Below are 23,954 nucleotides of genomic sequence, written 5' to 3'. Positions count from 1 at the left end.
CTTGTGTTATTTATCATATGTGTCTTCAGAAACCCAGGGCGTGGGACACAATCTGCTGTTTCTGGGCACAGTCTGCTGAAGCCTCTGACGTGTTGCTTGTGCCGGGCATGTGTGCGGGGTACACCTAGGCACATACCATGGAGCTGCAGAAAACCATTTCTCCTCTTGCCTCTGCAGCATCGTCCTCCCAGAGCAGCCACTGCGCTGGTCACAGGGAGGAAGGACTAAGGATGCTTTCGGGGATCGCTTCAAAAACTGGTTGGCTCCGTCCTGGGTCTCCCTCCCAGCTGCAGCAAAGCAGCAAAGCTCCTGGGTTTGCAGCCCCACGAGCCCCAAATCGCTCCCAGGACGGGGAGCTGCCACTGCAGGTGTGATGCTTGGGGCTGTGCATGGTCCTGCCTGGGCTCCCTGTGCCGTCCCGTTCAGCTGGCCTGAAATTGGCCCAAATTCATGCCGACATGAACACCACCAAGATGCAGAGTTCAGGAAGGGAGACTGCTGCGGGGTGGCACTGATGAAGGTGAGTGTTAGCATTGTTCACTGCGCTGAGGTTTTCTTGGTTATGGATGAAAAATCTAGCTTCCTTCCAACCTTTGTACGTCTCCACTTCTGTGAACCTGAATTCTACTTTTTAAAATAACTGTTACACATATACGGTGTCCTAAAATATACACCTAACCTACTTTCTTCAAGTTCTTTACCAAAGATGTCAACTTGCAGCTTAAGGAGCGGAGTCTGTGTAGCAGAACATCGCTGGGGGTTGATCTGCTCCTGGAGCAACCTGCTGAGAAGCAGTAGGGCTGCAGAAGGTGAAGCAATGATTTTTTTTCCTAACGAGCTTGTAATGAAATTCAGCATTTGGTTTTGTTTTTGGGACACACATGCAGGCATTCAGGGACTTGTCCAAACCACAGAAGTATGCAAACTCTGCTTGTTAATCCCCCGGGAATGGTCTGCCTTGAAATTTCTGGGCTTTCTGCCTCCCATCCAGCAGTGATGGCCCGGCAGTATCCCATCATGGGGACTGCTGGCTGTCTGGGCTCTGGAAAGGGTGACAACAAAAAACAAACTGAAGGAAAAAAATTTATTCTTTCATAACCTCCAAAGCAAGGCGCTAAGCGTTGGAGAATGTGTTGAGTGTCTAGAAATACTGAGTGGCTCTTGTGGGATTTTTTGTTTCCTTCATCCAGCTCTAATGCTGGAGGTCTCCTCCAAATGCCAGCCGAAGCGGTCATCCCAGGATTTGACTTTCAGAGCCCCTCTGTGTCATGCAGCTGGTGGGAGGCAGATGTCCTCCTTAAAGCTACCTGGCTTCCCAAAATGGAGGTGTAACGTGCCCCAAGCCCAACTGCAGCAGGATGTGGGGTGGGGAGGCAAGCGTGACAGAGTTTAATGGTCCTGCACAAGCTTTCAGTGCCAGGTACGTGGCCTGGGACATCTAAAAGATGTCACATCCCTGGACATCTTTTCAAGGCTACATGAAGCTGGTGGTGCTCATGGTCAATCTGATATGTCCCGGGCAGAGCCTCGGTGCTCCTTCCCCATGCCCCAACCAGCAACACCACCCTGGGGTTCACTTATGAATTGGAGCCACGGGCATGAAGTTGCAATGAGTACGTCTCATTTTTACTTCCCGCATCCGAACTGAGATTTCCAGAGATAAAACCACTCATTTCTGAGTATTTTAAGGCCCTGTTGAAGAGGTTTATGAAGCATTTTCACCCAAGCTGTGGGGAAGAAATGCAGCATTGTGCAGAGGAATAAAGTACAATCTCCAAGGATTGATGAGCATATCCAGAACATGATGGGTTTATCCAGGTCACCTTTTTCATTCGCACCCAGTAAGGAAATTAATGAAGCTCCCAGAGTTATTACCTCTAATTCATGACCTATTAATGGCAATAAAGCTTTAAGAAAGCACAAGAGGTATTATGCTGAAGGGCAAAGGAAACACCGGTGCGTGGTTCTTAGTGGTTTATCTTAGTGATTTGGACTCCCATTTGGGAGAGAGGAATTATGGGGTTTGATCCCTGCTCCAAGGACTGCTCTGCATTTTATTGGGGAATAGCATATGTAATACTGACACTCAAGAAAAATGGTGATTGGGTAATTAAAGGCTGACTAATCTAACTTTATTTAAAAAAATGGATGAAGGAAGGAACCGTCACTGTTACAGAGGTAAATGGAAAATGATATCAAACTGGAGCAAAGGTGAAACAAAGGTTAATTGAGCCTGACTTTGCTAAGATAATGGATCTTTTAGACAAAGGAAATGTGGGAGATTGCATCTAGCTGGACTTCAGTAAAAGCAGGTTGCAGTGGCACGGGGAGGAGGTGGGGGTTTCAAAGGGAGGTAAGGAACTGGGCAAGGGCAGGTGACAGCCAGAGGAGTGGAGCCGTTTCCTTCAAGATCCACATGGAAAGCAACCTTGTTTGGTATTTTCTTTAACAGCCATAACAAGAAAAAAGAAGCGGGGGGGGGAGGGCTGTTGCTGATGAAATTTGCTGATGGCACAAATTCAACAGGAAACATCAATAACTAGAGGGCCTTGAGGGCTGAAATAAAGGAGAGGAGAGGAAATTCAATAGTGTAAAATGCACATGGGATCTCACAATGAAGACTTGAGCCCTACAATAAGAGTGCATCAGTTCAAAATGATTAAGGAGAAGAGGTCTGCCCGGTCACGGGGGACGAAGACCTCCCAGGAGATGCACAAGGATCTCACTAGACCTCATCCGAGACGTTGTACACAACTCTGATCGGGCATGTTCAAGAAAAAATAAGCTCTCCGGGTGCAGGATAGACTACAGGAACTTGGTGCATTTAATCTACCAAAATCTCAGCAAAGTAAAGCATGGGAGAATCTGACTGCTCTCTGTGAAGACGTTTAAGGGCCAGATATTAGGCAGAGGCAAGAAGTTTTTCAAGTCATGGACAAGTGGGAGAACACAACGGGAACTGGAGGAGCCCTTTAAGATCTGAAATAAAACCACCACAGCAGTGAGGTTTCAAAGACTGAGACACTGTTTTGGTGGCCAGTTGTGAAAGCGAAGAAGCCGGCTCCACTCAAGACAGTGGGTGAGTACTTTCTTGGGTGCAGAAGGAGACTATTTGATGTGGTGCCTGCAGTAGCAGAGGACTACGTGATAAACCTGAGGATTCATCAAGTCAGACCAGAAAAACCTGAGATCCTGCCACCCACCCTCGTAGTTGATCTGATCACTGTGTGTGATAACTAACACGCAGAAGGAGGGGGAGTGCACCGAAGGGCTTGATGTTGTCGAGGATTTTGTGTTCCCACGGTCAGCTGGATGGAGGTGAGATCACCACCAAGAAATTTGAATAATTGTCTTTCTAAGCCTGCTGTAGCAGGGCACAGCCTTCCTCCTCCTCCTGTAGCAGCATCCTAAGGGTTGCGTTTTAGATGCTGTGGTCTCAATAACTCCATGATTTTTGAGATTGGGAACAAATTGAAGAATTTATCTATGATAAAACTACTAGCGATCACTTGTTATTTTCCATGTTTTCCACAGCAGCAAATCAGATCAGAGGAACAGGGTTTGGAAGTATTAATTACTTTGGGCAATCAAAGATTTCATTGCAAAGTAAGGCTAGTCTACGGTGTAGATGAAATGCCAAGAGCCCCGTCCTGGGAGCGGGGAGGGGGTACCAAGGAGGTGTGAGGCTCGGAGCCCGAGGCTTGGGAAATGCTGATGATGACATTCAAAAACTATAAACCAAACCTATCTCCTACCTCCACTCACTGGTGATTTGAAATCAGCTTAAAAGCTTGAGTTAATAAGGTTGAGTTCTGCTGCTTTGGTCCCTTCAATGTTTGTCTTTCCCTATTCAATGTGAAAATAGACCCGATCGATTTGCTAATAAAAAAGCCAGTGAGTGGTTGATGACAGTGCTGGAGGACGCATACAGCTACCTTAGGATGGCGAGGGAAAGGCAGAAGGGTGTCCTGTTTAATTGCACGGCTCCTTCCCCTGTGAAGAGGTGTGCATCACCGAGCCAAGGGGCATCCCACAGCCCAGCGCCTCATTTTCCCTTTTCAGGGAGGAACAGGAACTCCTTATCTCTCCAAAAGTAAAATTACACACTTAACAGTGGCCAGTACTTTGATTTTGGTAGAAATTTAAAATCAATAGAAGCATTTTTAAAACTGCAGTGGAATGAGTGGTTTTCAATATATAAGCATTCACCTAATATTGAATTTAAATATCTAATACGATGGTACTCAAAAATTGGGCTCCCAGGCTGGCTATGCACAGGAGCACATCTCTTCCCATATCTCCCGAGGGAGCACGAAGACAACACGCACAAATTGTGATATATTTCTTGGGTCTTTAGATTCTCTTTATTTTCCCGGTAGCAGAAACAACATGGACGTGTTCGTGGTTTCCTGCACCCTCTGGCAACGTTCGCTGGGGACGTTCAGTGCCTGCGGTGCAATGGAAATGCTCCGATGCTGCTTTGCTTCTCCTGAGCAGATGCTGCCGAGCTCCCCTGGCTACCCGTGGCCTCTTCCCTTTGCAAAATGCGCTGTTGCTGAGTAACTTGGCACACCCCCAAAAACGCTTTGCTGGGTGACAGGCAACCGGACCAGCAAAGCAGTATTTTCCCTCGGGCACACGGGACGTCCAAGTGCTCGATGGCCGGGGGTGTATTTCACCACAACCCCCGTTCTCTTCCCGTGCGGGCTGGAGTGGAAGAATAAACACCAGCCGACGTATTAAAATGCAAAGTCAAATGAAATCCTCTGCTTCTTTTAGCTTCATTAAGAGGGCCTTCCAGTTGGGAAATTAAGATGAGCCAATCAAAACCGCATTTGCAAAACACATATTAACAAATCAGTAACTGTAAAAACAGCTATCAAAATAGCTTTTAATGTTTCCAAATTGACTGCAGTGAATGCAGATCATATGGTGCTCAATTGAGTTTAGGAATGAGCTATAATTTCCGCATATTTATATACCAACAGCTGAATCGCGTCTTTCAATTTTTAAGCCTGTGGCTTTCCAGCCACAATAATCCCAGCTCTGAAAACCCTTCACTTCAGTCCAAAACAACAGTGGGCAAAGCATCAGGTGAGGAGGAATCTCAGCCGTGACTTTTTTTCCCCGTAAATTGAAATCGCTGCAGCGATGGAAGAGCTCAGAGGGCAGAAAGCGGCGGGCAGCAGAGAAGGGTTCGTCGGCAGGTCCGGGGATGCTGGGTGCCAACTCTCCCGGCTTGGCTTGCCTCCCCCTCGCAGGGGCTCACCCTCGGGAGACGGGCAGGCTGAGCAGTTTGGTTATGGTTAGGGCGTTGAAGGGACAGTGCTGCTCACTGGCAGCCAGCGACCCGCCTTGGCTGGGGGACAAAAGACTCCCGGGCCAAACCCTCGGATCTAAACACTTCAGCAGCAAGGCCAAGGGCTGCGATCTGCACCCACCTCTGCTCCGGAGGATGCTAAATCCTGCCCCTAAATCCTCCCGAAGGCTGTGGGAACACGGAGCGGAGGGGGTTCGGTTGGGATTTGGCGATGCGTTTGCTAAATGAGCAAAACCAGTCTTTGCAAACAGGTTGATTGCTGCCCACCGGAGCCAGGGCGAGAGGAGGGGGATGGAGAGGAGGGCAGCGCGGTGCCAGCGAAGGGAAGAGACCTCGTTTGTGCAGCGGGGATGTGCCAGGGCTCTGCAGCCTTCGGACGGTACAAGCCCATGCTTAGATCCAGCATCCTCTGAGCCCACACACACACGTACCTAAGGAGTGTATTCCTGCATATATTTTAAGACTAAAATAAATGCTTTTAAATAAAAAACCCACCTGGATGTAATGCTTCTCCACAGCAGAAACATACTGACTATTCCCCAAAGTGTTATTCTGCTTCCTTGTACAGTCTGACCTAGAATAATAACTGCATCGATGATTTTAAACTAAGATACATGACGCTGCCACGCTCGATCAGCAGGGTACACAGAGTATCCTTTAATTTGGAATAAGAAAATAATCCAAATACAGGAATGCTAATGGACCTCCACGAGGAAAAGCCTACCACAAAAGCAAAGAAATGGCCAAATGAGTGCAGCAAGGCAGGGTCTGGCAGAAGCCCGGGGCAAAATTATTTGGGGTGGCTGGGAGACGGACCACGAGGCTGTGGTCTTGGCCAGCAGCTTGCCTGTGATGGGAAGAGCTTGTCTGCACAGCTGCACAACTCCCAGTGGCCTCCTTTATTATAAATTCTTCCATTTTTTATTATAAATAATATATACTTAATAACCCGATGAAATTCTTAACCATAACTCTTCGTAAATATTCTGCGTCTGTAGGTACCTGCACCGAGTGCAGCCCAATATAACCACAAAAACCTGCATTTCCCTGTGCTACAGAAGCCCTTTCTGCAACAGGAATGCATTTATATTTAAAACACAGACAAGGGCAGCCGTGCCCGGCCGTGGTGCCGTACGCTCTCGGTTCCTTTGCTCAATACAACCGTCCTCAGCGAGGGAGAAGAAATCTCATGCTGGAGGAGGTTCAGCCCTTTGCAGGATAGGCTGGCGGGATCTGTTATTTCTGCTAATTTATTTCCAGTCGGCTCCGCGCAAGAGGGATTTCTGCCTGCAGAAGGGCTGGGAACACAACCCAAAGCTTCGATCCGGCTGCGGGATATCAGATTGCAGCAGATTTTTCTAGTTAGAGGGGAAAAAGCCGACTCAGTAGCTCTGTGCCGGATGGCTGGGAAAGGGGAATTCCACCTCCTAAAGGCTTCCTATCAAAACTTGGGGGTTTTAAACTTCCCAGCCCCCAAAGGAAAATATAGTATTTTGATTAATCTTTTGTGTCATCCAAATGAAGAACTTGAGGCACTTTTCTTTATATCTCATTCCCCAGCTGTTTATTTTGTTTAGTGAAAAAGACCCCAAATATCATCAAATCCCATTAAAAATCTAGGCAAATGTTATCAATACTAATTTGGTGAGAAACTGTGATAAAAAAAGAGATGATAAATGTGGTTATGTGCCTTTTGCTCTCTCCTGTTTGCCGGATCAGGCCTCCAAGCAGAAGTCCCATTACTGAAGGACCTTCCTCAAAGACGAGCAACACTTCTTGCTCGCACACCGAGAAACGTGCTACTTGGGAAGCCTGTCTGTCTTTCCATATGTCAATTAACACCCCCCCCCATAGTTACCATAAGTTATCCCAGATAGAGGGAAAACTGGAATTCCCTGGGATCAGGGTGGCAGCGTTTGGGCAGTGCAGATGCCGGCACCGGCATCAGTGCAGCGGTGTGGTTTTGCACCGTCTGAAACTCGGCCTTCTGCACACAAAATGCAAAATTAAAAATACAAGCCGGCAGAAAATGTTTCTGTAAAGAGGAATTTCACGCGGCCGTTCCTTGACTGATGGTAAAGCTGAGGGTAACTTAACGTGGAAGGCTCCCGGGATCCAGGGAGAAGCAACGGAGAGCAAAGCTGGTTCAGGTCACCTGCTCTCAACAAGCAGGACATTTATTTATATTATTTATGAGTTTCAAGGTTGAACTGTAGAACATGTGGTGTCAGACACTAAAGGAAACCCCTCGCTAAGAAGTCATTTTGAAGGCATGACCTACACCGTGCAAAAGGGACGTGAAGCCATTTTCTTAGCGTAGGTAGCACAGCTTTCTTAAAAACTGCCTTGAGTATTTTCTATAAGTCACCTTTTAAACCAGCATCTTGAATTCAGTTTGGGCTTGTGGTTTTCGCTTTCATTGCTGAGAAAAAAAAAAAAAAAAATAGGGAATCTGTAGCTGGGGATTTCTGGGATCAGGCAGCACTGGCGGGGGGTTTGCATGGGGGGATGAGGAGGAGAGGCGGCAGGTCGCCGGCTCCAGGCTGGGGATGCTGCAGAGCTGCCTGGCACCTCAGGCATCCCATGAAACTGAGACAAAACCCTGCTGTCGGCAGCATTTCTAGGAATGTGAATTAAATCCAGGCTTGCAAGGGAAGCTTTTAATTCAGGTCAGCAGAGCTGCCCTGGCCACCGCAGACCAGATCTCAATGTACTCTCTTCCCACCAACTCACCATCAAGTCATCAAGAGTTTGTATTTCTGTCCCGGGCTTCAGCACCAGCGTGTCCCGTACGTGGAGCAGTGCTAATTAACCCAGGGATTCATTTTACCTCCAGTAAGATCAGTTTTTACGGCAGGTCTATTTTGGGAGCAATGAAAAGGCGTCCTCGCTAATGCCATCTCTAACTGGCAGAGGAGAGATGCGGCGGTGGGGGGTGACGGCTGAATCTGGAGCATCTGGCCGGATTCAGGAGATATTTTAAGCGTGCTCCCCCCCCCAACACCCCCTGTTTTGCAGAATTATGTGAATCTTTGCTGCAAAAATCCTATCTAGCGAACCAATCTACCACCGCAGTGGAGCTACCCCGCAGCTGAATCCCATCCCCTATGAAAATACTTATTTATTTAAAAAAAAAGGATATTAATATTAATGTCCACATTCCCATGTGCCATTGGATACAATCAACAATCCTGACCACACTATCAGCCAAGAGATCTTTTGCAATTAGCAGGGATATGGCCGGGACAGCCTATCCCTGCCCCTGGGCATACATTGCCTGTTAGAGGGGCTCAGGTATTACACTTTATATTCTCGCAGAGCGTCTCCCAGCTGGCTGAGGAGCTCTCGAGATGATGTTTTGCCCCCTTTCAATTCATGAATAATGTAGTGACGGGCAGAGCATCTGACGAGAGGCGACAAATGAGTGTCCTCAAATGCGGCGCGTGCAGACAGGATCCCATCAGCTTTCCACCCGCTCGCTCCGCTCCTGATCACCCCTTCAACAGCTTGGGGCTGGCTGTTTGTCTGCGAAGGATGGGAAAACATAAACTCGGAGAAGCATCCTTGAATATAAAAATCAGCATTATCTTCTTTCAGGAGCTTTTGCCAAGAAGCATCAAAATGATTTTTCATTTCCCATTTACCCCAGCCCGTGGTTCAGGTTTCTCTCTATAAAACCAACAATGCATTTACTGAGGTTTGGGGCATTTCTCCCTGTTTTACAGCATAATAAAATAAAATGGGCCCGGTCTTCAGCTGGTATTAATCAATGCAGCACTGCTCAGCGACCCACTGCTGATTTACGCCAGAAGACGTGCGACCTGCTGGTGCCAGGACACCCGGTCCCTTTGCGCCTTGTACTCCTTTTTCTCAGCTTTGCATTTCTATTCCCCATCGCACCCATCGGGTTAGAGAGAGGACTTTGGGGTTGTCACTGTGCTGTCTTGTTTGCTTTCCTGATTTTTAAGCTGCTTATCCAGCTTAAAAGGTGCAAGACGGGTTGCGCCGATCTCAGCGCTGCTCGTCAACACCGGCGAGGGTCTGGAGCATCCCAGCAGCAGCGCAGAGCACTGCTGCAAAGGGGGATGCTGGCAGGAAAACCTCCCCCGAGAGCAACTGACACCATCAAAGAAATCCTCCGGAGAGGATATTTTTCCAGAAGGACCATCCCACGCACGTTCACAGCTGTGTGGAGCTGATGCAGTTGTTGGCACACAACCGCACCTTGACTCAGATGCGTTTTTCCTGTCTGTTCATTGCAGCGTAAATATTGACGCATACCAGGAACATGGCAGCAGATATGACCGAGAAATACACTTTTTTAATTTTTCCAAGCTCTAAAGGCAGGAAAGTACATTTGCATTTTCCAAAGGGGAGCTTAGTTTTTTTTTAAACGCATCTGATCACATCATTGTATCTGCTCTCTTAAAGCAATCAAAACGCAGTAGGTGTATATGGGAGTGAATACCAGTTTTAGTTAATGTATGAAGAACTCACCTTTTCCATTCATGCGGCACATTGCTGAGGTGCGTAAGGATGGCTTGTGTCATGCCTTGCAATAAACTCCCTTGTTTTGCTGCTCTAAAATTGTATGGTCCTCCTGGAACAGTCATGGGTACAAGATGGAGCCGTGGCTCCTGGGTGGGCGATGTGGCAGAGGGAGCCATGTCCAGGCAGAAGGGACTTCCCGAAGCCCTCCTGCCTCCCAAAAGTTGGTGCCTGTTTGTTGTGGCTCAGCCCCAGGCAGCAGCTCAGCACCACGCAGCTGCTCGCTCACTCCCCCTACCCCGATGGGATGGGGGAGAAAATCGGAGGAGTAAGAGTAAGAAACAGTCCTGGGTTGAGATAAGAACAGTTTAATAATTGAAATAAAGTAAAATAGTAATGATAATAGTAACAGTATAATAATGATAATAATAATAACAATGTCCAAAGCAAGTGATGCCCAATGCAATTGCTCACCACCCGCCGACCGATGCCCAGCCAGTTCCCGAGCAGCGATCGCTGCTCCCCGGCCAACCCCCCCAGTTTCTATACTGCCCATGACGCCGTATGGTATGGAATGGCCCTTGGGGCAGTTTGGGTCAACTGTTCTGGCTGTGCCCCCTCCCAGCTTCTTGTGCCCCTGGCAGAGCATGGGAAGCTGCAAAGTCCTTGACTGGCACAAGCAGTACTGAGCAACAACTAAAAACATCAGCGTGTTATCAACATTCTTCTCCTACTAAATCCAAACCACAGCACTGTGCCTGCTACTAGGAAGAAAATTAACTCTATCCCAGCCGAAACCAGGACACCGTTCCATTACCCAGCTCCACATCTCATGGGCAAAAGCAGAATTAACACCAGAGTTGTAAGCAGGGAAAAAAATCCCCGGTGAGTTAGCTGTCTCCAAAGAAGAGTTGCTGCTGTGGGTGATGAGCAGCAAACCCGGGCGTCTTCTCTAGCAGGGCGATGCGGCAGGCAGCTGTGCTCTCGTGACACTGCTGTAAGGTTTTATTTCCTTATATTCATTCCAGATTACACACCATTACTTATCTGCATTTAGAAATGCCTGCAGTTACTCTGGTGAGGCCTCTGGCAGATTTCATTGATGGTTTTGCGGGGGGGAAGAGCATCTGATGGGACTCACTGTCTGACATCGCTCTGTGCCATGACTGTGGTTCACACCGTCTGCATGCACCAATGCAGTAATGGGATGACTTCGTTTTCCCCACGATATTTCAGGTTAAATTATTTTTGCACTATGGGCCTGTGTACCTCAAAACCAGACCTGTTTTTTCTTTATCCTAGGATGGCCTTACTTGTGCAAACCAGTGACAAATCAGCCGGTCCATTCAGCTTTTCTTTTATTTTAACCCAGCTGTACTCATTGCAGCTGTTGACTGCTCCCTGCAGTTTGGTGACCGGCACGGTTCAGCCCTGACCTGGGTGACAGATCTCATATCCCAGCTAAGGGACGAAACGCCTAGATGTCACGCTCGCTTCCAGGGATGGCCCGTTTTCCACCTTTCCCACCAATAGCTACCTGAGAGGCAAAGCAAGGTGGGGTGCGCTGGTGGTGTCCCCATGGGTGGTGGCTCTTGCCTGGACCCCGATGGCAGCAGCAGGGCCAGCAGCCATAAGGAGAGAGGAGCTGCTCAAAATCCTCTTGTATTCCTCAACCAGTAATGTCCCTTTTTTGGCAGGAAAAGTTTTCCACCACTTTTGCAGGCAGGTGCCTGAGCACTGGGGAACTGATGCAATTGGGATGGATGTCCTGGGAGCTGGCATGGTTTGTGCACCAGTGCCAGCCCCAGGGCTGCTCGCAAGCTGGGGAGATGCACGGCCAAGCTTAGCTGAGGATGGCTAAAACGTTTTTCCAAAGCTGGAGGGGTCTTGACCCCTATCTCCAAGTAAAGGGCATGCGGCTGCTTTATTTAATTTCTCAGATGAGCGGGTTGATGTGGTGAGTGAAGAGGAAGATCCTCAGTCTGCTTTTAGATGCTTGACGATGTGAGCAACCAGCCTCTGAAGGGCAAGCCAGAGCAGCCCAGCAAACAGCAGAGGATGAGCCTATTGCACATCTCAAGGGAAAAAGGGGAATAGTGGGCACCTCCAAACCCCGCTGTTGACTTCCCGATGAGTAAATCCAGTTGAAGGTGAGCTGGTGAGCACCAGCTTCTCCATCAGCAATGGGCGGGTGGCTCGCTCCGGGGACCAGAGCTGCGGAGGGATGCAGGAACAGTTTTGGGGGAGATGCCCTACAGCCAGCCACAAAGCTGCCACTGCTTTTTAGTCCTAGGACGTGGATTAACTGACAGTGTCCAAGATACCTTAGCGCTGGACCAAGGGCATCCTAGGCAGAGGCTTTTTTTAACTAGAAGGGACAACTTAAAAATCCTTAGGGCCATCACTAGTCGTGGTGAAATAAATGTTCTTATTTTCTTTCCTTCATGTTACATGTGTTACTGACCTAGCACTATGGTAGGAGATGCATTTTTCAGGCACATTAGGCCAAAATGCCCGATTTTCACTTGCGTTAAGACTGCTTCTTGCCATGGGGCTCAAAGCGGCCCATTTAAATTCACTGAAAGGGTATTTTGCATGCCTAGAGATTTGCAAAATGGCCATTTCTGAAATGAGAATCAAATCTGCAGTTCAAAGAATTTACAGACCTGACCGTGCACCATTAAAATAATTGGTTGTAAACCTCAGTGGGTGAAAACAGGATGGTTCTGTAATAAGAAAAATCATCCCAAATATCCAAGACGAGATCACTCGAGCTGGACAGCTGCAGCCAGGCAGCGCGGGTACCAGCAGGGCTGGCGTGGGTGAATTCCTGGCTGAACTGGCCACCTTGGCTGAGTGCATCCTTGCCTTCACCGAAGCCATGCACCTTCAGATGAGAAGGAATTTGCAGCGGTCCCTGCGCAGCAAAGGCCACAGTCTTGGCTGGTCACCCCTGCCTCGAGCCCCATCCGTCGTGGTGGGTGTCGCAGATATATTTTGGGAAAATAGCCAGTCTTTGATGCAATGTTCCTTTTCCTGCTCTCTGGCTGATGTAATCCAGGGCAAACTGCACTAAATGAGATTTTGAGATGCAGGCTATTAGATTACAGGATATTATATTAAATTATTATTGAAATATTATTGCATTATTGGCATAGGAGCTGAAAGGTATAATGAAGGCATCAAACAAATGTAGGCTGGCCAGAGAGGGGCCTGACTGTGCCTGAAGCTAGGAAACCATGCTAATTAAAACCATTACGACGTGGAGTAATCAGCGTTCGGTACAGATTGATTTTGTTCACCATGCATCCATCGCAAGATCTGGTGGGAACAGCCCCCGCGCTTCAGCCCAGGCACGGCTCTCATCGCCCACCCTGGCCAAGCTACCTAGTAAGCAGATGAATTCAACTAACTGCAATATAACTACCTTTCCATTAGAAAACTAATTTACTATCAGCAAACAGCAAGAACAATTACTGTAGTAAATGACAGCAGTAAATATTTAGAGGGAGCAGGGGCACCCTCTGAGGCATTTGAGCTGCCCACCGCCCGTTGTGCCACTGCGTGGGTGTGTATACATGTCAAACACCACGGAAATCGATAGCAATAATCTGTTTCAATGATGCAGGATCTGTTCTTTTGAATTGCAAATCCTTTGTGTCGCACCTGTGCTGCTATTTTTTTTTTCCCTTTGAGAGAACTGCTCCCATCACATCGTTTGACTGCACTTGTGGTTCCCGGGATGCAGCTCCCAGTGGTCCCTGCTGAAGCCACACCAGGAAGAGCAGCCTTAGTAATTCATTGCTGCCGCATCCGCAGTGGCAGCCAGCTCCTTAAACTGATGTATCGAAGCTCTAAAACGAGCCATAAAACGAGCCCAAAAACCCCCAGTGATGGCTCAGTGGGCCACTGCTGACTGCACTGTGGGCAGGCAGGTGTAGAGACATGGCCACACTTGAGTCATGGACGCTCTCTGTCCAGGGAGAATATTTTGGCAAAAACAAACCAGCCCATGCAGACATTTCCAGAACAGGTTTAAGCAGGTCAAGAGCCTGTATCTCCTGCCTGCTTTCCCCAGGGATGGAGGAAACCAGCACTAGATGATCTCTGGCTGGCCTCTCCCAGCATTTTACCCACACCAGTGGAGACTGGGGGGGAAAAAATCTTCTTTCCAGGGTCTTGTCAGGAGCCTGAGAAGAAATATCTCTGTCATGCCATTGCAATCACAGCCCATTGCTCCAGCTCTTCATGAGAAACGGGTTTTACAGTATTAGACTTCAAGCTTCGCAAGCGAGAAAAAAAACCCTTCCCATCCATGCTGTCACACAGATTTTGGAGAGCGTGATGAGGAGCCAAGTCAAAATATTAGGAGTTTTGCATTATGTGACCTACTCATGCTGACAGACTCGTGAGATGGATGTGATAAAGAGAGCGTCTGCCCATGCAGATTAATGAGGTTAATAGCAATGCATTCCCGAGGAACCGAGGCATGAGGCATCAGGGACAGAGGCGTTCACCTCCACAGGTCTCCCATAACCCCCCGCAGATGATGAAGGGTCCCGCAACATGAAACATCTGTGATAGGACAGGGAACAAGCCTTAGACCTTATGACTTTTCAGATTACCACGGCCTGAGCTGCTTGGTGGTTTGGGGGATGGCTGGTGGCACACGGGTGGCCATGTCATGGGCAGAAAGCTCCCGTGTGTCAAACTGGCAGGTCGAGCACCAAGCGAGCTGGTAGCGGTGGGGTTGTGATGACCACCGGTAGCTCTGGGCGCACACACAAGCCAGCGTGGGGGGAATGAGCGGGCTAGAGAGGATCACCATCTCCAGCCTTGGAGGACATCAAGACCCAACCAGCTAAAGCAGCATGGTCCAGCCCCATAGCTGCTTGGGGCAGGAGGTCCCTTCCCACCTGAATCACCCTATCATCCCCTCAAAGGGCTGGGGACTCTTGAGTCTTGATGAACTCCTCATGCACCTCTTCCCATCAGGTTGCCCGTAACCACACTTTTGAAACAGCCGACATCAATATATCTCCACTTCCACCTGGCATCAAAACACCCTTCAGAGCTCTCCACCCCCCTTCCTCCACCAGCTGCCTTGAAGTGGGTCAGCTTTTGTGCAGCTGGAAGGGGCTGAGGGCAGGCGCAGAGCCACCTGCCTTTCCCTTGCCCCTTTGCTCTCGAGGTCCTTGCCCACCCTGGGTCACTCTGGTTCAGACCCTTCGGACAAGCAAAACCCTTTCAGGCAGGGAAGGAGGCTGTCAGGAGGAGCGAAGCACAGGACTGGTTTGTCTGCAGATCTAAATCATGGAGGCTCTTTGGCATACAGAGATTATTAATGTTTCTATTAGTAGCTCAAATATTTCACTGGCCAGAGCCCATGAAACAAACAATAATATTAACATTTCTAGCTGTTTCCCTTAAAACTTTCCAGTTACTTCAGATAACTAAATATTGTTTCCTCTGCACTTGCTTAAAGAGCAAAGTACAGACTGAGCCATTATATTACAAAGTAATAGGAAACAAGAAAGAACCAAGAAAACCCCTCTCTGGAGATCTTTCCTGCAGATACCGCCGTGTAAGAAACCACGTATGGAGCTGGGTGGATATTTGAGGAGACAGCAAGTCTTGCTTTTTGGCAGGGGAAAGCCTTGTCCGCTCTCCCCCGTTGATGGCCAGGCCACCTGCGCCCACCCATGCACAGCATCTCCGAGTGTGCACACCCGTGTTGTTTCCCTGGTAAACATGTATCCTGAGGCTGCAGGTGGGTCATCACAGCAGGCTGATCATTAAGGCCTAATGATGCTCAAAACATCACAGAATCACAGAACCATGGAATGGTTTGGGTGGGCAGGGCCCTTCAGAGCCCCCCCAGCCCAGCCCCTGCAGTGCCAGGGACAGCTTTAACCAGCCCAGGGTGCTCAGAGCCCCGTCCAGCCTGGCCTGGGATGGTGCCAGGGATGGGGCCTCCACCGCCTCTCTGGGCAACCTGGGCCAGCGCCTCACCACCCTCACTGTAAAACATTTCTTCCTTATAGCCAGTCTAAATCTCCCCTCCTTTAGTTTAAATCCATTATTCCCTGTTGAATCCCCTCCACGGAGCAAGGACAGACACCCAGCGCCTGCCCTTTGGAAATACGCTTCTTAAATAGCTCGTTGCATCAATCATCTCTTTGTAGCGCAGCGTTGACATCGTTCCTTCCCCAAATCCCTCCCAGTGGGTAAAACATGTACTGGGTTACAGGCTAATGGCAATTAAAATGTCTCTCTTATGATTTATAATGTTCCCATAATGGAAATAGCAGAAGTTGCTGGGGCACTGGAACACCCCTGGTACCCAGCGGAGAGCTCTGCTAGTGACATCAGGGGAAACGGGCAAAACAGATGAAGTTGTCCCGTGCTTGGCCAACCCCGAAGAAAAAGGAAATTGTAATAAACTTCAAGGTTAGCCCAGAAAAATACATCTGGGGAAGCGAAAGAGGAAAACTTTTGCCTTTTCCCTTTCCTCTCCAAAACGGACAAGGTGTTTATCCAGATTTAGAGGGGATCTGCACGGATACAAACGAAGGACAGTATCCCCCCCAGTGAGGAGGGAATAATCACCTGCTAATAGTTAATCACAGAGACTTGGGCTGAGACTGATCTCCCTGTTACAGAGACAAAAGCAGGGGATTATGAAAGCATGGGTTTACTCATCAGAACCCCCTTTTATCCAAATAATAACTGAAGGACAAGAAAAGAGACACAAACACAGCTGGGAACCCAGCAATCGCAGCACAGATACTATGATTTCAGGGGGGGAAATTTCTGTGCTCTGATGGAGTTAAAGCTCACCCTGTTATCCAGCCTCTCGTGCTAAAACCACCGCCTGGGCTGCTGAGGCCTGCAAAGCTTGTGGCAATGGGCTATGGGGTAAGAGCAGGACGAGGGGCACTTCCCTGGTGACCCCGCTTGCTTACCTTTCAGCCTCAAGTTTTTGCTAATTTTGCATGTTTTAATTGAGGTAGCAGACTGGCCCGCACGCTCGCAGCTCTCTGAGCACTTACAGGTGGGGCTCTGGTTTAGTCGTGGGCAGAAACAGCGGCACGGGGAAACCGCCCCTTGGCAGAGGGGACATGGTCAAACGTGGGGCTCGCTGTGCTCTGGAACCCTAAAAACTGAAGGCAGATTCGCATCATGGCTTACTCCGACTTTCTGACCCGGAGTTGCTCTTTGCTCGCTCAAGACGGAAGGGAAACATTTCAAAACTCAGAATATTTTTCTGATAATTGCAAAAAACCTGCCACCTAATCAAACTAGCATCCATTTCGCTGGGACAGAGTCTGAAAGCCGCTATAGTTAGACCACAGTGAGCAATTACCCCGTTACCAATTAGCCGTTGTCCCGGGGGGGGGCTCCGGTTTCCCCACATTTGTGGCTGGGATGAGAGCATGAGCCCCCGCATCCCTGGGCCAGCTGGCATCCCCGGACCTCGACTCCAAAACTACGGGAAGGGAGTTTTCTGAGCTGTCACTATTCATCACCTCACTGGGATAGATCGCTCTAAGTTGGTTTTGCTTGTATTTTAATGAGCTCGCAGAGAAGAAAAAGTAGAGGGGGAAAACCAGAAAAAATGAGGGTAATGTAATCAGCTCCTATGTCTGATTATATTATCTCTAAGTATTGGCACAGCAACTTGTTCAGCTGTGACATTTTTCTGCGCAAATATAGAGGTGGAGGCAACACTGCCCTTGGCCGCAGCGTTAAATATTTGCCTACCAGAAATGGGAGCGAGAACCGTGTAAAAGCCGGCTTTTTGTGGCAAAACAGTCTCCAGCCGGAGAGGTGATTTTATTTGTTGCCAATTAATATAAGCTTCTCGGCACGGCTTCAGGTATTGGGGAAAAGAAGGATACGGGCAATTCAAGGTTTCGCCGTGGGTTACGCTGCCCAGGTCCCAGGGGCTGTGGTGGGGTGGCCACGGTGCCTCGTGAGCATCCCTGCCCTGCTCATGGGCTTTGGGTCAGAAACAGGGGAAAAAAAGGCCATAAATGTGTATATTGCTGGGGACGGAGCTGAGCCCCGCGCAGGGACGTGTTGGGTGACAGCCGCGGTGATGCGAGGGGGCGATCTTAGGTGCTTCCCCGCCCAGCGCTGGGGCCGTTTTTGACAGCAGGAGGAAAGGATGGATTTCAGGATCCCAATTCAGTGAGCTGTAGCTGGCAGCAAGCCAGGCAACCGGGCACGCTAGCGTTTATGTTTGCATGTCCGAAATCTGTACTTAATCACCAACACAAGTGCCAGAAGCGTCCGTCGATACGTCTTTCTAATATCTTTCCTTTTTTTTTTTTTTTTCCCCTGTTTTTTCCTGGGCACTTTGAAGAACAGATCCCAGCTGCCAGCTTTTCTGCCTGCTGGAAAGTGTGAGTCAGTGCAGAAACATCTCTGCTGTCTGGTAGGAACGGGGCTGGGAGGGAGAAGCTTTGCCTCCGCTGGACCTCTCCTCCAACGCCAGTTTCTATAAGAACAATCGTATCAATCAGAAGAGATGGGTGTTTCTTTCTTTCTCCTATATGGAGTCACCACACCTGGAAGCGTTCAAAAAACGGGCAGAGGTGGCACTTTGGGACAGGGTTTAGTCTAGTCTACCCTTGACTGGTTTAGTGTGGACTTGGTAGTGTAGGTTAATGGTTGGACTGGATGATCTTGAAGGTCTTTTCCAACCTAAATGATTCTAGGATTCAATGATTCTATGAACTGTGATAATAAAGCAGAATTAATACGCGCCCCTATTAATTTTCCTTTATTACAGGGTTGGGTGCACTTGTGCAGCAGATAGATAAACCCCGAGGCATATCTATAAGGGTATGTATGGTGTACATGATTTCCTGGTATTTATCAGAAATAGCCTGCTATGGACACCGGCCTTTTAAAGCGGACTGTTTCGCCTTATTTCCCAAGTGGCCAGCCCGCTGAAGTCGATAGGAAAGCTTTCATTGATTTAAATGGGATTTTGATCAAGCCCTAAAGCGCTTCCCAGATTTACAACCCTTCTTCTGAACAGCTGGTGAAAAAAAAAAAAAAATCCCAATATCTCTGACCAGAAGGAAATGCCAACACCAAGAGGAGCCTCCGACAGCACCGTCGGACACATCGCTTGCTCCCAATGGCATGGGAGATGTCCCTTCCACCAGTGCTTGTAGGAAAGCCACTGGTGACTTTAGCCCTCTCCTGTTGCCTGTGATACACGGCCTTGGGAAGTGCTAGAAGTAGTTGGATTTAGGTTAATCAGAAAGCTTGCGTTGCAACTTTTTAATTGAAAAATGTCCTTTTTTTTTTTTCTTCAAGCTTGAAAGTTGGCAAATTTCCATGTGCGTTCTCTGAGAAAATGATTATATGATGATTGGCCTCTAATATCATATGATAATACAAAATAATAGACAAAGTCTCAAATCCCAGTCTTCAAATGATATGCAACATTTTTGCCCAAATCGGTGTTTTCTGAGAATTTCAGCAAGGGGAATTTCCCCTGCAGAGGGGGAAAAGCCTTCAGGTTTTTCCTCCATTTCCTTGATACGACTGAGAAGGTGTTTAGATCAACACTGTGGTTTAGAGCTCTATTGCAAGTCTGCAATATTCAGTGTTTCAAGAGGAGGGGCTCCGAACACTGCCCACCTGCCCTGAGGTGATACACAGAAACAGGCTTTTGCATCTCTATTGCTTTTTGCATCAGCTGTGTGTTTATATTTCGGTGCTTTAAGCACTGTAAAATTCAGAGTAATAGCTAGGGATGTAGGAACACGGATGCAGATGAGGAATGTGCCATGGGATGGAGAGACAGACTGTCCTGGATGCCGCTCTCCTGGGCTGAAGGGAACAAGGAGTGGGCAAGGGGAGGGGAAAGGCAGGAGAAAAAGAAATAAAGGAAGGAAAAAAGTGAAGAAGGGGGAAAAAAAAAACACAAACAAAACAAAAATACAGAATGCCCACGGAGTGGTAAGACTGAACATCGGGGAAAGCATAGGTGACAGCTTCTGGCTATTTACGGCTACACCACCCTAACCCGAGGGCGATGCTTCATCAGGGTCTCTCCTGCCCTCATCCCCGTATCTAATTGACATCAGGTCTTTCTGATGAAGCCTTCAGTGATAGCAGGCCCCAGCTCCCCACTTGATGACTTTAAGAAGCTGCTGCTCGCTGGTGCTTGGCCCCTGCTCGTGCTCAATCTGCTGCCTGGCTGCTCCCTGGGCTGCACCTATCCTGCCTGGGGCGATGGCACCAATGCACCACGTTAAATGGGTTAAGATACAGCCTGTTCCTGAGGAATTAAAATTGAAATGACTTGCATTTCTCTGCTGTATCCCAAACAAGTGCTGGGCTGGTTCCACGTACGCCGCATCCCTTGGGTTGCAAACAGCCAGGCTGGTTCTAGGGGCTCCCCACGCTACGGGGGAGATTTGCAGTAAGTGTTGTCTAACATCTGAAGCTGAATTTTCAATCCGTTAGTGCTGGATCTGTCTCCTAGGCAGATCTGAGGGGAGAGATGTCCCTTTCCCAGCGCGGTTCAGAGCACAAGGTACATCCTGAATGAGCAAATTCGGGGAGATGAGGTGAGCCGGGGCAGTCAGGACAGCGCCGTGCTGCGAGAGGTGCTGACAAACACTTGCAGCCGTTCCTTCTTAAGAAAGAAGGAAATTGGTGTTTAAAACTCAACTCCTTACAGCCACGGTCAGGCTGTATGCGTTGATGCACTTGTTTGCTCAAATCTGTACAGCTCACTTGGATCTCCTGGTGTTTACAAAGCTTTTGGAAGCAGCTTGGAGAGGTCTGGCAGCTGCAGGAGGGCTGTCCTGCCGCTGACGGAGCGTCTCGCTGGCCTGCCCTGCGGCCCACAGATGCTCCGACTCCTCTCGGGCCAAACCAAAGAGCTGGCAGCGCTCGGCTCCGACCTGGCCCCCTGCTTGGGTCCCATCCAGATACACGGGGAGAGGCAGGCAAGTTCCGCATTTACATCCCAAAGTGTGACCTCGCGTATCGCAAGCCCTAAAAATCTTGGTTATGTAAAAAATGTTGCGGAAAGACAATTTAAATGGACTGCGATAGAGCTACTTAATTAATATGGTAAGAATTCAAGCCGCAGGAATTAGCATTAGCTTTGGGATAAAACTTCAAAAGTGCTGGCGCACTGATAAAGCTTAAATTTCTTATAGTAATAACAAATCGTGAAATCATTGAATCGATTAGGTTGGAAAAGACCTTTAAGATCATGATCCAGTCCAACCATTAACCTAACACTACCAAGTCCACCACTAAAAGAGTTAAGGGGAGAGTCATAATTGCATGTTTCCTGGCTTGGTGATTGGATTAGTTTTTAATGAAAGTAAAACTAGGAATCATTAAGGTTGGAAAGGACCTCCAAGATCATCAGTCCAACCATCAACCCAACACCACCATGCCCACTAAACCGTGTCCCAAAGTGCCACCTCTGCCCGTTTGTTGAACCCCTCCAGGGACGGGGACTCCATCACCTCTACAAGAAATAAATCAATTGCTTTCTCAGTGGCGATGGATGTGACGTTGCAGCCTCGTTCTTCAGCAGCACACTGGCTCTGAGCACTGAAATGCCCACGCCACAGGAGCCCCCCCATTGCCATCTTTCAGTGTCTGAGTGCAGGGAGGTCATGAGCAGCATTTGCCCGGTGGGACACGTGCTGCCTTCCCTTGGCACAGGACGAGTTGCTGCCCCCAGCCCGGCGTTGCTCTCTTGGAGCCGGGATGCTGCAGGAGGTACCTGGATCCATGGCAAACTGTAGGCAGTGGGAAATAGAGCCCTAAATCACTCTTGACCTGGCTATAGGATTTCAGCTTCAAGTTGCTCAGGGACACTTGAAAATTTTATCACCGAGAATATTTTATAGAATTCACCTTTTAAAACCCCAAAGGACGCTGCTGGCATCAGAAGCTGTGGATGGCTACAGACAACTGGCAAGGGTTTATGTAAAAAGCGGAGATGCTGATTTTTCCCAAAGCTAGCCTAAAGCATTTGATAATCTATAAATTAATGGTACTGATGAGAGGCGGGGGAAATAGATACAGCCCGCATTAATTTCAGTTGCTCTTTAATTATCCACTACACAACCTAAATTACATATTCCTTTCTCCTCTCAGCTCCTGTCGCCTCCTAGATTGAGTGCTGAAGGTGACAACCGATTTAATTCATTTGGCTGATAGTATTTTTATGAGGGTGGTTCTGTAGTTTTTTGAGCTTTTTGCAATAAAGACTCTTGCGTGATGTCAGGACAGGAGTATTGAGGTTGTCCTGTTGGTGTGGATACTGGCCATGGCATGCCGAGCAGCTTGAGGGTTAATATCCCATATCCACCATGCTATAAGTATGATGTTAATCAACAGGTTTGTGTCAGTTCCTGACTTATTTGGGCTTTGTCTTATACAGAAACATATAGCATTAAACTGGAACCTGTGTTTTTGATGCTATCTGCTGTGGTTGGGAAACGCCTTGAGTCATAGAGGAGTGTGCGGTCTGCACTTGACTCCAGCTGAAGCTGGTGAGATTCCAACCTGGGGACATCCTTGGCAGACACTGTGTTCATGTCAATGCACCCAAACCATATAAAATAAAAGGAATGACATCTTGGGGAATGGTAGGTGAGCGTGCAAGTTCAGTGTCAGCGCGGTATTTTGCAGCGGTGGAGGAGGAGTGGGTGGTGGAGGGCAGTGGGACGCTGGTGGGCTGGTGCTTTGCTGGGGAGAGACATGACCATGTGCTGGCCACGTGTTTGAGCAGCCCCAGTAACAGATTACGTACTGCTCGCTACCATGGTCCGAAAATAGATGGTTGCTGTACTTCAGGAGTGTCCCATGAAAGAGAAGGTGAAGCAGTAAGAGCCACACCATCGCTATCTGCTTGAGCGTATGGTCCCCTTTGTAAACGTACACATACATAAATAAATAAAGGCAGTAGGAGACAGCAAAGCAGGGAAATGAGCTGATACAAATAGCGTGTGAAACATGCTCTGGGCAGGTCTTGGTTGTACCAGCATAGGAACATGTCATCCCCCCCCAGTCCTGTCTCGTCAGGAAAGCCTCCCGAAACTGTGGCTGGCTGGGGTCAGTAGAAATAGGAATTCAGCCAGGAATGCTTTGAAGGCAGTGGTCGTAGGCGTGAATCCCAGTTACAACTTGATGTTGGCTAAAGACAAACTCCAGTAAGCCTATTCAGGTTTTCCCAGCAGCATCTCTCTCCCCAGCGAGGCAGAGCCCGGCTTTGCCCTTTGCTTGATCCTTCCCACAGCCACGTTTTCCAGCTGTGTGTTTTGAATGACTCCTCGTAGGCCGCTATTTGCAGAAAATAACCAAATGAGATGCTAGCCACAGCGAGCGAAGAGTGGTTTGACTTTTGCGTGGCAGTCCTGGCTGGGGCTCGGCGTTACGTGGCGTCCAAGATCATCGGTGTGGAGCTGAATGCTCCTGGGAGACTAAAGCATGGAGCAGCCTCTGCGGCTGGGGCGTTAAAGCTGGGCAATGCAAAGACCTTGGCAAGGCATCAGATGTGGCTTCGGACCTTGAAAGCTCAGACAAATGGATTTTGAATCTAAGCACTTCCCAGGGAAGAGCTGCTTCTCCATCCCCCAGGTGAATTGCAGGCATCTGTTTGGTTTTTAAAAACAACTTTCATAAGGCAAAGCCAGAAGGATTCACACAGCTTCAGGCCTTTCCAGAGCATCACAAGGTGCTTACTCAATTCAGAGCCTTGTGGGTGTGAATTTGCACTGCAATTCTCACACACACCCAACCCAAAAGCCATTTCCATGGTCCACAGAGGCCATCTGAGTATTTTCCAGTGTTGTGGCTCAGCCCCAGGCAGCAGCTCAGCACCACGCAGCCGCTCGCTCACTGCCCCTGCCCCGGTGGGATGGGGGAGAGAATGGGAGGAGTAAGAGTGAGAAACACTCCTGGGGTGAGATAAGAACAGTTTAATCATTGAAATAAAGTAAAATAGTAATGATAATAATAACAATATAATAATGATAATAATAATATCCAAAGCAAGTGATGCCCAATGCAATTGCTCACCACCCGCCGACCCATGCCCAGCCAGTTCCCGAGCAGCGATCGCTGCTCCCCGGCCAACCCCCCCAGT

This window comes from Pelecanus crispus, chromosome 5 (genome assembly GCF_030463565.1).
Source record: "Pelecanus crispus isolate bPelCri1 chromosome 5, bPelCri1.pri, whole genome shotgun sequence".
Taxonomy (NCBI): Eukaryota; Metazoa; Chordata; class Aves; order Pelecaniformes; family Pelecanidae; genus Pelecanus; species Pelecanus crispus.
This window is presented reverse-complemented; position numbering follows the sequence as displayed.